The sequence below is a fragment of the Motacilla alba genome, chromosome 1A, assembly GCF_015832195.1.
Source record: "Motacilla alba alba isolate MOTALB_02 chromosome 1A, Motacilla_alba_V1.0_pri, whole genome shotgun sequence".
Lineage (NCBI taxonomy): Eukaryota > Metazoa > Chordata > Aves > Passeriformes > Motacillidae > Motacilla > Motacilla alba.
In genome coordinates, this window is record NC_052031.1 from 52,016,366 (window position 1) to 52,030,185 (window position 13,820).

A 13,820-nucleotide genomic window follows, 5' to 3' on the forward strand; every position below is an offset into this window, starting at 1 on the left:
TCAGACAAACTACCCAGGGCATTTTCAGAGCTGTTGTAAGAGCATTTTGTGTCAAACGACGTCACTGCTCTGCCACATCGATCCCTCCCTCTTGCTCGCTCCAGTGCTGTTCCTCTCACTTTGGGCCTCTGTGGTTTTGCCTGATTTGCCACCCCAGAGGTGTACAAAGCCCTGGATCATAAGTTTTCAAACAGACTTGGTGAGACCAAATGGAAATCTTCCAATTTCTAGACTGGCCTTTTATTTATGGGAAAAATTGGTTTCCTTTCTATTTAAGCAGTGGGGAAACCATGCTTAAGCTCTATTCTGGATAATTCTTCACTTTTCCCATCCTTCATGATTTGTTGTGGTATTCTCCTACCTCATCCAGAGACTTGAAAATGCCAAGGAGCTTTTTTAAATGCTGACAAATAACAGAGATTTGATTAGCAACTGTAGCAGATCACTTACCAGTCCAATACTGTAGACTCACATATTTATAATACAGTTATCAAGGAAAATGAAGTGATTATGCAGAACTAACAATGTCTGTATTAATGGTTATCAGGTTCCAGACGTTCATCTCTTTTGTCTATTCAATGAGGAATAATTCTACTATGTCTGGGCAGATCAAATGCTGAAACAAGGGTGCAGTTTGGCTCTGCTGCCCTTAGCAGATTACACTGGCCACAAGAAAGGCAGCCCAGGGCACGTGTTTGTAATTTAGACCCCACTCATAAAAGTGAGAAAAACTAATGACACAGCCTTAGAAAAGTAGGAGGAAGAGTCTGTGGTGGGGCCTTTTGGGGGGAATAATCTTTTGTCCTAGTGGCAGCCCTCCACTGCAAATAGCTGAATTGCCATCAGAGTGACAGGAAGAGGAAGAAAAGGTTGTCTGCTTCCCAGGATGGTCTGTGAGGGACTGGCATAGGGGAGGGGGGGGGGAAAAGTGAATTAGTTGGAGTAGGAAAGACCCTTTTTCTAGGTTTCCTGAAACTGGAAGTATCCCCTTCATACCATTTTGAGAGAGTAACTACAGTCATTTTTAAAAGCACATTAAATTTTGCTCTGAACTGTCAGACTGGCATATGAACACGACAGAGAGCTGCTGTGTTGTATCATACTCCAGCCTGAAGAAGGCAAACAGCATTGTATTCCTGTGTGTCTGAAAAATAAATCAGAATCTGTGTTAAAAGAAGGAGGAAGGTAGGACAAATGTAGGACTGAAGAGCCATGTGAAAAGCTGGACAAAGTAACAGAGAGGGATGTGCCTTTCTTTTGGAAGAAGGAAATTTTGGTTTCTGCCAAGCTTTTTGGGTTTGGCTGATTTATTTCCCGCTCTCGGCATGATCCAGAGCCAGCACTCCTTCCCTGTATACTTCTGCTGGGAAAAAAAAAAAAATTAAAAAAAATTTTAAAAAAATTACTTCCTTGTTTCTTCTCATACACAGGAGCAAACATACACATACCAACTCCTTTTAAAAGATGGCAAACCGTGTCTTCAGCCAGGTCTTCATGGTTTGAAATGGCTGCTTGCTCAGCTGTTGGCTGAGCTCCCTTGAGCTTAAAAAGTGTGCTACCTTGAGCCCTATATTTTAATTTACAATTTAATGTTACATTTACTTGACAAGAAGGAAATAGTATTTTAACGTGCTGATTCTAGCCTTTTAAAACCACAAAGCCATTTAAGAAAAGATACTAATTGACCAGTGTTCATAAAAGCCACAGCTAAAGCCACTCAGATTACTTGGAGGCAAAAAAGGAGTTTACTGATTCCCATCCAAGTGAATGGAGAAAGTCCCACTCCTCTTCAACTCAGGACTTCCAAGCCTGCTGGGAAAAAACAGCCAGAAATGCTTACATCATATCTTTTATGTAGCCAATGCAAAATATTTTTAATCTAGAAGGACTGGTAGGCTTTCACCAGCACTAAATTAAGTTTATAAGCAAACACAAGGATATTTACATAGAGCTATTAGAAAAGCAAAACCAATAACAGCAGAACAGTCAGCTCCAAGATGATTCAGACCCTTGAAATCTGTTGTTTAAAATATAGTAGCACTCCTTTTTTAGATGAAGTGCATTATTTTTAATATAGGGTATTCTGGCCCTATGTGGTTGTTTTCTTTTGTAAAATATGAACATATCTGTTATGCCATCATCTTTCTCCCTCACTTTTAGCTGTACTTTGCTGGGTTTAGAGTAGGGCTGAAGAGCCCTATAGTGCATTGCAGCCCAGAAACATACCAAAGATATTCTTGACTGCAGAAATACTTTTTCCTAACTCTGCAGAGCAAGATGATAAACTCCAGAAGACAATGCTAGAAAATACAGATCCTTCTTGGAGAAGGAAAATCAGAAGTTTTCTCACTGAACTCACCAGCACAGCACAGTTTGGTTTTTTTTTTAGCCACTGCTATACAGCAGAAAACAATAAAATGGAAATTTGGGATAAAGAATGACTCCCATGGTGCCAGAGGTGATGGCACCATGCACCATGTGTTTCTGTCCCTGAGTCACCACACACACTTCTGATGCACTGTGCCCATCACTGGCAGCTGCCACGGGCTGTGGACACAGTGCGTGGGCAGGGAAACACACTTGGTGCACGGTTGTTTTCTGAAGTGGGCTTGACAAAAAAAAATTATGTGACGATAATTTGGAAGCATTTATTCTTTTTTAGCAAGCAAGCATTTATTCTTTTTAGCCCCAAAGGCTAAAGGATTTATTCTTTTTTAGCCCCAAAGCTTTTTTATTTACTGCTTAAAGATGAGACTCATTGCCTGTATTTCCCTGTATGTTTGCTAAAGCATTGATTGCACTTTGGCAAGAAGGGTCGGATAAAGCACTGTGCTCCCTCCAGCAGCACAAGGCTGCTGTATTTAGCTTGATGCTTATCTAAAATAGGCCTGTGTGTATTTAGTTAATCTTTTGGGCAGACTTTCTTACTTCAGCAGTCTTGTGAAGTTTCTTTTAGCAGGAGAGAGAGGAGCAGGTGAGGTAGGGGGGTGCTGCTTTATAGTAAAACTGAAAGAGGCTGACAGGAATCCACATGAAGGTTACCTTGGTTCACTCTGAGCAACCTTAATAATTCAGCAGACCCTTTCTAGTCCGCGCTTCCCACACTGTTCCCCACAGGGCCAGTTTCACATATGAGAGTTTTTTGAGGCCATTCAAGGCACCAGCTGCTGAGAAACACAGGGCATAGGAGAGGATAGCGCCTGTCAAGAGCTGGAGCTGACAATTCCTATTAATGTGCAGGCAGGCTTTTCCAGGGAAGATTTTTTGATGTCTCTGACTCTTGGTCACAGTTCACAGGCATCTGGCTTTACATGTCATGCTTCTTTCTTGAAGGAAAGTGCCACCTCTTTCTTCTGCTGAGCCCCACGGTCAGACTGTCGCCTCCTTAGGCGGGACCCTCGGAGCAGGACAGTGTCTTTAGTCACCCAGGGCAAACTCAGATCTCGCAAAGTCACAGCTGACAACTCGTGCAAAAATCATGCCAGCTGTGCAAGACCATCTGCCTTCCACCATCATCAGAATGAGAGAGGGGTCATTTCTGACTTCCAAAGTTTTTTCACTTCAGAGGGAATCCCTTAGAAGTTGATGAGAATTTTGCTTGAGCTAGAAGGGAAAGAATTTATTTTCTGCTTTCTGAGATAGTTTCTAGTTAAATAAGTAGCATTGCTGCAGTTTTTCTCCATGCCCTATTCTGCTAATAGAAGCAATGGCTGATTAGCTCACACAAGGCTGTAAGACCAGTATATTTTCCAAGAACAGAGTAGGTGGTGAAGAATGAATAGACTCTTTGATTGTCTGAAATCCTAAGTGCATGTTTTCATGCTTAGCAATAGGGCAACAAAGGCAATGGGCAGGTAAGAAAAACTCTGAATTTTTAAGGAGAGCACAGCACCTGCCTGTTTTGTAGTATGGTCAAGGGTAGCAGCTGATGGGGGAGGTGAAATAAGAATAGAATCATAGAGTGTCTTGGGTTGAAAGAGACCCTAAAGATCACCTAGTTCCAACCCTTCACCACCATGGACAGGGACACCTTACACTAGGTCAGGTTGCTCAGGGCCTTATTCAATAATCATCTGCAATAAATAAAAAACCAGCTGCCATCTTCTGCATCACTTGGAAATATTTTTTATTCAATTTTCAGGGCAACACAAACCAAAAAATCAGCTCAAGTAAGACTGCTGCCAGGCACTGCCTAGCTCTGCACTGTCAGCAGCTACCGCTCAAGGTCTAGCTGCCCAGGAGAGAGCTTCTGGTTTACAGCATGAACATCTGAGCTCTCCTGGGATGCTTAAGTAAGTGTCTTTGCAATGGGGTTCCATGTGGTCGTGCAGTCCTTACTGAAGTTGGGAGAAAACACTGTTTTCTTCACTCAGGCTTTCAGGGGGCTGTTGCTTTGTTCTTCCTGCAGGGACTATGGCTTAGTTACAGGACTGGTTTGGACCATCTGGTGGGTATTTACAAACTAGCCTTGGAGTTGTTTTTTCAATCAGAAATTATAAACTTATGATGGGAGGGGATAGGAGAAAGTACACAAGCTGCACTAGTGGGAGGACAAGCTCAATTATCCTAGTCTTCAAATTCATTTGATTTTTACAAGTGCTCTGCAGTGCTTTAGTGGTGATTGAAGAGATCCAAAGCAATTATCCTCTTTCAGAAATGAGATACTAATGATGGAGAGCTGAAGCGAGACAAGAGCAGGTGATTAAGCTGATGATGGTGAAGGACTTCTATATATTTGTTATTGTGCCATGTACATTAATTTTGCTCACAATATGGCCCTTTCCTGTTCTGGTTTTACATTTGTGTTCCAATATGAAGTGATTTAACCAGGATCACTCGTGCAACTCTTCGGAAAATACATGTGGATGTGCAGGGCCTGCCACCAACAAGTAAAGGTGATTCAATACTTTGATGAGGTTCAGTGATGATAACAGATTTTATAATCCCATCACTAGGACATGTTTGATTACTGTTTTTGCACAGAAGTAGATAAAAAGGGGGACAGAACTCCTTGTGTCTAACCTGGCTTATTTATAAAAGATCATCCATACACTTATTTCTTACCCATTATCATCTTCTGGGCATCAACAAGAGTTTTTGCAGTAATCATCTCTGAAACTGGACTCCAGTGACATTAATAGTACTCATTTGAGCTGAGTACTCTGTATATCCTTCCATGTTAACAAGTAATATGTTTTTCAGGTAGATTTAATTTTAAAGAGTTGCTATGCTTACGCTGTATATTATTGAATGCCTCTGCAATCTGTATTTATATCACCACAGAGATCAGTCTCTCTAAAATGTGACCCAATTTAACCTTTCAATACTTTATTTATATAATTAGCGACTTGCTTGAAGTCCTTTAGAAAAAGAAAGGAACAGGTCTTTTGATCCACAAAAACCCAAAGACTGGTTTTCTTTCGTGTGTGCAGTCTTGAAATAAAGCATGATGTTTTGTGTGTTTTAGTGAACTGACTGCTGTACTGCAACCTGCAGGAATATCAGCTCTGCCATTCAGGTCAAACCTTTGGCAAATGCTGGATATGCAGGTGTAAGCACAGATTTTGGCTTGTCATCTGAACAGGAGGAGGCCAGGGTGGGTGCCTCTGCAAAGCTGTGGGGAATAAACACTTCCTCAGCCTGTTTATTTAACATCTGGCCATCCATGCCAGCCATGGAAATCTTGAAGCTATGAAGTTACACTCTGGGGTTTGTGGTTTGGTTTGGTTTGGTTTGGTTTGGTTTGGTTTGGTTTGGTTTTTTTTTATCCAATTCTGTGCATCCATAGAGATGACAAAGAGAGGCATTTGTTAACAGGTAGCCAGAAAATTTCAAACTTTCTGGCCTTAATGATCCTGAGAGCACAGGCAGTCTGCCTGGACAAGAGCTGGAAACAAACCTAGCAGAGCAAGGCAACTCTCTAGCTGTTTCTCAGAACTCTGTGGAGTTTGTTTTGGATTCTTCAGCTGATACTGCAATCTACTCTTGGGCTCATATTTTTGTTTTGTAAATGCATATCCAGAGTAAAAGTGGCTTTTGTCTGTAAGCTTCAGTCATGTGGGACAGCACTACTTAGCTGTGAAGAAAGCAGATTGCCCCAGAGAAGAATAGGAATACTTTGCAATGCTGCTTCTATCATTACCCATATCATTGTACAATTGTACACAAGTGTGACTGCCCACCTGTCCTGCTAGTCAGGACACAGATGTGGAAAGGGAGGCTCCAGAGTGGCTCTCAGATAACTTCTCTGTGAGGTTTGTAGGATGTCCCCATTTCTGTTCTGCCTGCTGCAATGCACGTGCTCTCTCTGAGCAGTAATTCACACCATGCTTGTGTGTGTACCCAGAAAGAGCTCACATCAGTGCCTGTGGCTTGAGTTCCTCTCACAGCACCTGCCAGGGCTGTCCAGTTGCAGAAGCTCCTCTTTCTCTCTTCCCCTTCCTTCTCTCCTTTCCTTGAGACAGAACTTCTCAAAGAACAGAAGGAAAACCTAAATTAGCTGTGCAGATTCATCCTTTATATTCCGTGTTACAAAATGGTTCTAAGTGCTGCATTTTTCCAAGCTTTCCAAGAAAGTGTTTTCATTTTTTCCCCCACTCATGGTAGCTCTATATGTCCCAGGTCTTGAAAGGTTTGGTGGTTGGTTTCTCAAATAAGGCTGGCCACTCTTGTAACTCTTAAAAGCTTTGTGATTCAGCTATTGAACAGCAGGAGAAGCAGAGCTCTTGAAGCTGCCTGTGCTTGGCTCAGAGGTGCAGCATGAAGGTGTATGAGCTGAGCCTTGCAAGATCTTTGCACTCTGCAAAATAAAGCTTGTCTTCTTAAATGGGATACCAAGGCACTGACATTGCATAACCTTTCCCCAAACTGATAGCAGGAGACTCTGTCAAAATCACATTGTACTTTATTTCCATCTCTGGGCACAGCCCACTAGCCTAATCTCTCAAAACTTTGTCTGGGTCCAGAATCTAATCCAGTTCCCACACTCATGTATTGTATGTTCTGATGCTTTTTGTCTAAATATATTATCTGGTGATTGGAGCCAATTGTGAAGGGCTCCTACACCATTCAGCATGAGTACAAAGACTGGATAGGCAAGCAGGCAGGAATTGGGAGAGAAAACAGCCAGATAAAAGAGTGTTAGTGAAATAAGGTAGCGATAGAATTTATCACTAGCTTTTTAAAAGCTATTTTCTAATCTTAGCAGGGCACCTCTGGTGATGCAACTCTTCATTGACACAGTGTCCCTACAGAGACAACATAAATTCATAAATAGCCTTCAAAACCTATCCAGGTTCTTTATTGTAAGGAGATAAACACCTACCCCTGACTGTCCTGCAGAGGTTTCTGCTGGTACCACAAATGTGTTTGGCTTGCATCTCTCCAACCTGCAGCCATGCTAGAGCAGGATCTTATGCACATTTTTGAGGTTACAACAGGGAAACAGGCACTGGCAATGTCATAAAAACTGGGGTGCTCAGTTCAGTTCTGGGATAGGGGAACATGCCCGTGTTAGGGTGAGAAGTGTGTGGGTACATGGTGGGAGCAAAAGGAATGTGTTCCACAAACCCACACACCTTTTCATGTGTCTCCATGTGATCAATACTAAAGATGTAAAAAAGTGAGGGAAAATATCTCCCACAAATCCTCAGCATGGTTTGGATTGGCTATCACAGAGCTTGAGACAACCCCTGCAGTGCTCCAGTTGAAGGTCTACCAATCCTCATTGTCTCTTTGTCAGGAATAGTCCAGCTAGTCAATCTCCCACCACTTCCACATCACATGAAAGAATTGGCATCAAGCTGTCTTACAGTTGTGTCACAAATCTTGCCCAGAATGCAGTAAAACCCTGTCTTTCTCTTCTATCATCAAAATTAATCAGTAAGGGTGCTCCAATTCTTGGCTTAGTCTTTGTGTTGCTACATGAGATGGGCACATAATGTTAGAAAGCAAATGAGCTACACAAAGGCAAATTACGGGTTTTATTTCTCCAGGTATCTGCTGTTCACACCATCAGGTGAAGTAAATCTCAAGTATACGATAAGGGGTTCCTTGCTGTATGGGGAAAATCTAGGAAACTGGAGTAGGCTGGTGCCTGGAATGATGGCAAGGGGAAGAAATGAGGCAGATGCCAATGGCAGCAAAGCTTAGATGGAATATGTTAGTACTACAGATAGTTTGGAGGACTTCAAATGTTTGAAGGAAGACTTTTTAACCTCCAGAAGCATAGAACATTTGGGAAAGAAATTGAGTTTTTGTGGCAGCTTAAAATTAATTAGGAGCATAGATGCAAGAATTATGAAGTTGTGTTTGGAGCTTTTTTATTTGGAAATATGCAATAGATTTTTGTCTTATAATCATATCAAAAGTAATACAATTCAGGCTCCAAACAGAAAATCCTTCTTATCATTTTCATTTAACTAATAATTATCTATTTGATGTATATTATAATCTCTTAGTTAATTGTTTCTTCCTGTTTCACAGCCTATAGGACTTTTTTTTTCCTACAACATATCTAGTTCACTTTATGGTAATGAAATATTTCGTTTACAAGCATTTTGAATAACCAGTCTATTGTGGCGGAACTGAAATAGAGTAGAAAGAAAATGGCACAGGAATAAGGAAGTGATCACAATCAAGACATGAACCCCATTAGCACTGGGCAAGCTGCTGCAGTTTCCTCTGAGACCCTGTGAGTTGTCAGGCCCTGAGGTACTCTTATCCGCATGAGCCCTAATGCATATTGGCAGGCCCTACATATTAAATACACCCAGCTTCTTGATTTTATTCAGATCAGCACTCTTCAAAGCAGCACGGCTCTCAGCTGAAGGGAATTCCTGCTCTATTAATGGTGTGTCTGGTACCACTTTCACTCTTATCACCATGAAATCAATACTTGCATGGTTGCCGCAGTAAACCTGAAGCCTGTCTCGCAATACGCGACATGAACTGCATCAGATCCAAGACTGGGAAGGAAAAAGACAGGACCTTCCAAGCTGCTTACTTCCTTCTTACGTTTTCACCCACTTAATATGCAGAGCATTTATCTCTACAAATTCTCTGGTTTGTACTGCTGTCTCCTGCTTTCCTTTACTACCACCATGAGGAGACACTTTGACATGTGTGTAACTACCAGCCTTAATGGAAGCATTAGTGTCCCTATTGCTTGGGGTAGGAATGACCACAATACTCCTGGGAAATAAGAAATGGAGCCAGGATGCAAACTCAACTGACTTTGAGACGGAGATGACTCTGTGGCATTCAGGGATTAGACACACTGCCTGCTCCAGTTGTGCTGGGTCTGGCTTTGCTGATAAGCAATTATTGATGTTGAACAGACAGGCCACAAAAGGCCTCCATAAGCTCATTGACAAGAGGATATTACTACTGAGACAACACCGCAGCCATTAGGTGCCAACAGGATTTCCAAAGTGAGACTAAAGTAATGAAATAATATATTGTTTCCAAGAAGTAGCATGTCATAATTTGTTCTTGGGGGATATTAAAGCCAGAGAGTATTATCATAATATTCAGATTTATTTTTGCTAGAAAATTTTTCACTACTGTTCATGGCTTAGTCATCTTTCTTTGCAATCTACTTGAAAGTCTGATGATCTCACAGAGGCATTTTTTCACTTCAGATTGTTTTTCCCCATCTTCCTTTCCTCACTTGCCACTATGAAATAATAAGCTAAAGAGGAAGCAGACTTACCCATTTGCTGTGCAAATGAGGGTGTAGCTCTTGGGAAGTGGTCCCATTTGCACTTGGTTTGGTATGCACACTCCCACTATCTTCAGGAGATAAGGTAGCCCCCCCTTCCATGAAACTGCTACTTATAAGGCTCTAGCAGCTTTGCAAAAGGAAAATACAGATATGACTTGTGAAACCCAGACTTCCAGTGAAATAGCCATCCAAGCAGGCAGAGAGGATTGTTTTTAAGATCTACAGGAATGCAGCTATAAGACAATGGAATCACTGCACCTTTATATGTTTCAGTGGCTTAGTGAAGCATGTTGAACATTGTGAAGTAATTTGCTTCTGTCAGAGAGACATCCTGCCATCTCTGACAGTCTCTCTGTTTGAGCAGAGAAATGGAATGCACAAGAGACTGGTTTCTTGTGAAAATCCACAGAAGGATGGGTGGAACTAGATGATTCTTAGGATCCCTTCCAGTCCAGGCCATTCTCTGATTCTAGTGAGCTGCTGTCTAGCATGTAGCAGGAGACTCAGGCTCCAGGTAGGATTATTGTCTTGATAGCTCTTTCAGCTCCTCTGCCCTGGCATCCCCTCCATCTGTAGGCTTCTGACTTCTTGCAACTGCCTCAAAAGACACCATATGGCTCTGCTAGTGTCAGTGGAGTTTGTGCTGTAGTTTTACATGCTCTGGAAAATTTAAACCAGTGTCTACATTAGAGCTGTATTCCGTTGCTGGTGTTTGGGAAAGCTCTCTGCAAACTGAAAACCAGCATGGAAACTCTGCTTCCCTCTGTTCTTTGGGCTGACATACATTCTTTCCAATTCTTATGCTTTTTGTATGTGCTTCAGGTTTACAAAATGTGGAGTATTTGGTGGGGTATCATTTTCTTTTTCTTTTTCTTACCCATATTATTGTAATTTCCCGATTTATGGATTTTCAGCTGTTGCTGAAAAATACCAAGAAATGTTTAAACATGTGAACCTCTTGAACCCAGGACTGTGGCAAATGAAATAAAAATCCAACAAAAATTCTAATTAATTTCGGAACAATTTGTTTTATTGTGCTTTCAGTTCTTCCCGAGAAATGTCAAATTATGCCAAGCTTGGGATGCTGAAACACTGAAACCATTCAGGGTGAAACACTGAAAGCTTGACAATAATAAATAACCTCTTGCTTTCCTCTCTTTGAAATATACTAGAAATGTGGAAAATACAGTTTTAAAAAAAAAAATATACTGTATGTGGGAAGGCATCCAGCTGGATTTTGAGTTTCCTAACATGGCTGTTCCTCCACAGAGGTTGACTCCCACGTTATGTCAGTATGCCTGAAGGCAGAAAGGGATCCATGGGAATGTATTAAGACTTGCATATATGCTGAAGACGATCTGTAAAATGGATGTGAGGGGGTGAAAGTCAATGGCTGTTGCCAGGTGAGGAGCTTCCCCTCACCTTCCCCCCCACCGTGGGGCAGAAGGAAGAGTGCAGTCTCTAACACTGAGGTAGCAGATAATCCCTCTGCAGTGTTTTTCCTTCCTGCTGCCCCCAGTGTTGCTCTGTCAAGAGCAGTAATCAGCTGCAGGTTGGTGTGGTTGTGTCAGTTCATTACCTGACAGCATGACATAACAAGCTCAGGGGAAATCTAAGCATGGGTAACAGCTATCAGCCAGCTGAGCTGGGTTCCCTCTGGACACTGCTGCACATCAGAAAATAACCCAACAAGAGGTTTAAGTGAACATTCTGTTCTTGTTTTCTAACACATGTCAACAGGTTTTGTGAGATAACTTGTGTCTCCATGGCGTATATCCTTGAGAGAAAGCAGGTAGGTGGTTGGCTGCTGTCAGTGTGCTGAGTGAGTAGATTGCATATCCTCCCTTGCTCTTCCAAAAATATCAGCCAGGAAGTTTAACTGCGTGTTAGGAAGGGGCTGACAGTGCCTACCTCTTGGCTGTTGTTTTCAAGGTCAGCTCCAATTGACCTTCTTTTTGCCTCATTTGGTTGCTCATATTGTTCCCTTTTGATTCCCTGACGGTGCTCACATTTTTGGGATTTCTGTGTGTTCCTGCATTGTCTGCTGGTTAAGTGTATTTCTGCTTGCTTCCTTTCTGCTTGTGCTTTCTCATCCTACTCCTCCTGCTCCTCTCCCTGTCTCTCTTGCCTGCTGTCTTTCCTTGGGACTCACTCATTCTCCTGTGCCTCGGTTATTATTTCCCCACCCTGAAGTACAGACCACATCCCCAATCTGCAGCTCCATGGCCCGGATGCTGTTTGCCCAGCTAGCTTTCAGGAGCAGCTGTTTCACTCAGCAGCAGATGACTCCTGCTTGGTGAGAAGCAGCTGCTTGTCTTGCAACTTGAGGAACTCCACAGGAGCTGTTGCTTGGTCTGGAAGCAGCCCATGCACTGTATTTCCAACTGTGCAGGGAGCTCCCTTCCTGCTGTTTGTGCCTGGCACAGCATTAAGTAGGTGATGTGTCTCCATGTGAGCCATAGGAAGACTGGTGTACACAGGGAACATACAACTTGATGGTGTAGAGCCAGCAGCTCTACTGCCTGTGGCTCTGGAATGACAAAAAACACTTAGCAGATCTGTCTTGCTTCTGATGAAGGTGTAGGCTCCTGCATTTGTTAAGATTACCCTGCTCACTTGCCCAGGTAAGATCTGTGTATGCACTGGGTGGATGTTGTGTGGCATAAGAGCTACAGAGCCAGATTTGGCCTGACAGGCTGAGCCCTCAGGAAGTCCACAGAGAGTTTCAAGCAGTGGAAAAATGAGGTCCTAACCTACTCAGTCTGTGCCTGTATGAAAACACCTATTTCTGAAAGTTAAATAACAGTGTGAGTGATGCAAAAGTAGACTATGAGGTTTTCCAGCAACTAAAGCAGAATAAACTGCTGGCAGAAAAGCTCCTGGCAGTTTGCACTGTTCCCATTGCAGAAAAGATCTCTGTGGTGGCACTAATGGCAATTGACAAATTGATACAGTGAAGCCTAAAAAAAAAAAAAAAAAAAAAAAAAAAAAACAAAAACAAAAACAAACCACAAAAAAAACCCCCACCAACCCCAAAAAAAAAACCCCACAAAACCCCACATTTTAAATTACATTAGCCAGATAATTAGAAAAACTTATGTAATGAGTTGCATAAGTTTGAGGAGGACCATCCCTCTGAGATGCCCAAAGCTGAGGTTCCTGACAGGAACCCCAGAGTGGAACCAGGCGTTACTCTCTGCTGCAGCAGTGTCATCCATTGATTTTAACCTCTGTGTGCTTTGCCAGAGAGAGATATCCCTGTGACTTCAAAGCTTAGGGTTCCTCTCCTTCCTCCCCAAGCCAACAGCATGCAATCCAATCTTAGCAGATAGTGGAGGCTGTGCCAACCAGCAGAGGGAAAAGCCAGACTAAGTGCAACACCCCAAACTCTCTAGACAAGAGAATTTTGCCAGCTCCCAGCATCTCCTGGGCAACATCGCCCACTATGAAACCCCTGGTGGAAAAAAAAATGACAGGTCACTGTCGGAACTCAGAATGTCCCACAGACATTCTCGGACGTTCCAGACCCAGGTCAAAAGCATCTGAGACTCTGGCATGCAGCCAGAGACCCCTGTGGCTTTGAATCTGACCCATGGAACAGTTTACCAACTTTGCAGGAAGAACAAGAAGTCACAAAAGTTTAGGTATTGTAGTAGAAGTAGTCACGAAGTAAAGGGTAGGATTTCTGAGTGCTGTACAGGGGGGTTTTAGGCCTTGTACGCAGGGGTCCAAGTTTTGTACATGGGGGTCAGGGGGTTCTAAGATGGAGGGATTTGGGTGTGCCCTGTCCTCTTTCTTTCTCCTTCCTAGCCTCCATGTCTTTGGTGATGTTGGCACTCACAGATTGGTTTAGAGTAGAAAGTCACCATTCAATATAGATAGTAGGTATTGGAGAAAAAGCATAAACATGTAGTACGTAATATATGATATAAAAGATAGCACCAGCCCCCTGGGAGGGCAGTGTGCCTTTGTCTGAGCTGCTGAACGGGCCACAGCAGTTCAGGGAGAAGAATCTTGTAGATAACCAACAATAAACAACCTTGAGAACAGACAACAGAAGACTACTGAGTCTTTCTTCGAAGGCACGGGTTGGAGG

At 42.6% G+C, this 13,820-nt stretch overlaps 1 protein-coding gene across 3 annotated transcripts in view; it reads left to right on the top strand.

Moving 5' to 3' along the window:
* Nucleotides 1-13,820, top strand: part of SYN3 (synapsin III) — a 245,530-nt gene that overhangs the window by 57,566 nt on the left and 174,144 nt on the right. The window contains exon 2 of one of the 3 annotated variants that reach the window (XM_038155134.1): nt 11,465-11,516. The exons of the other annotated variants lie outside the window; for them this stretch is intronic. The gene's annotated coding sequence lies outside the window, so the exon portion shown is untranslated. The remainder of the gene's footprint in view (nt 1-11,464; nt 11,517-13,820) is intronic. 3 annotated transcript variants of the gene reach the window in all.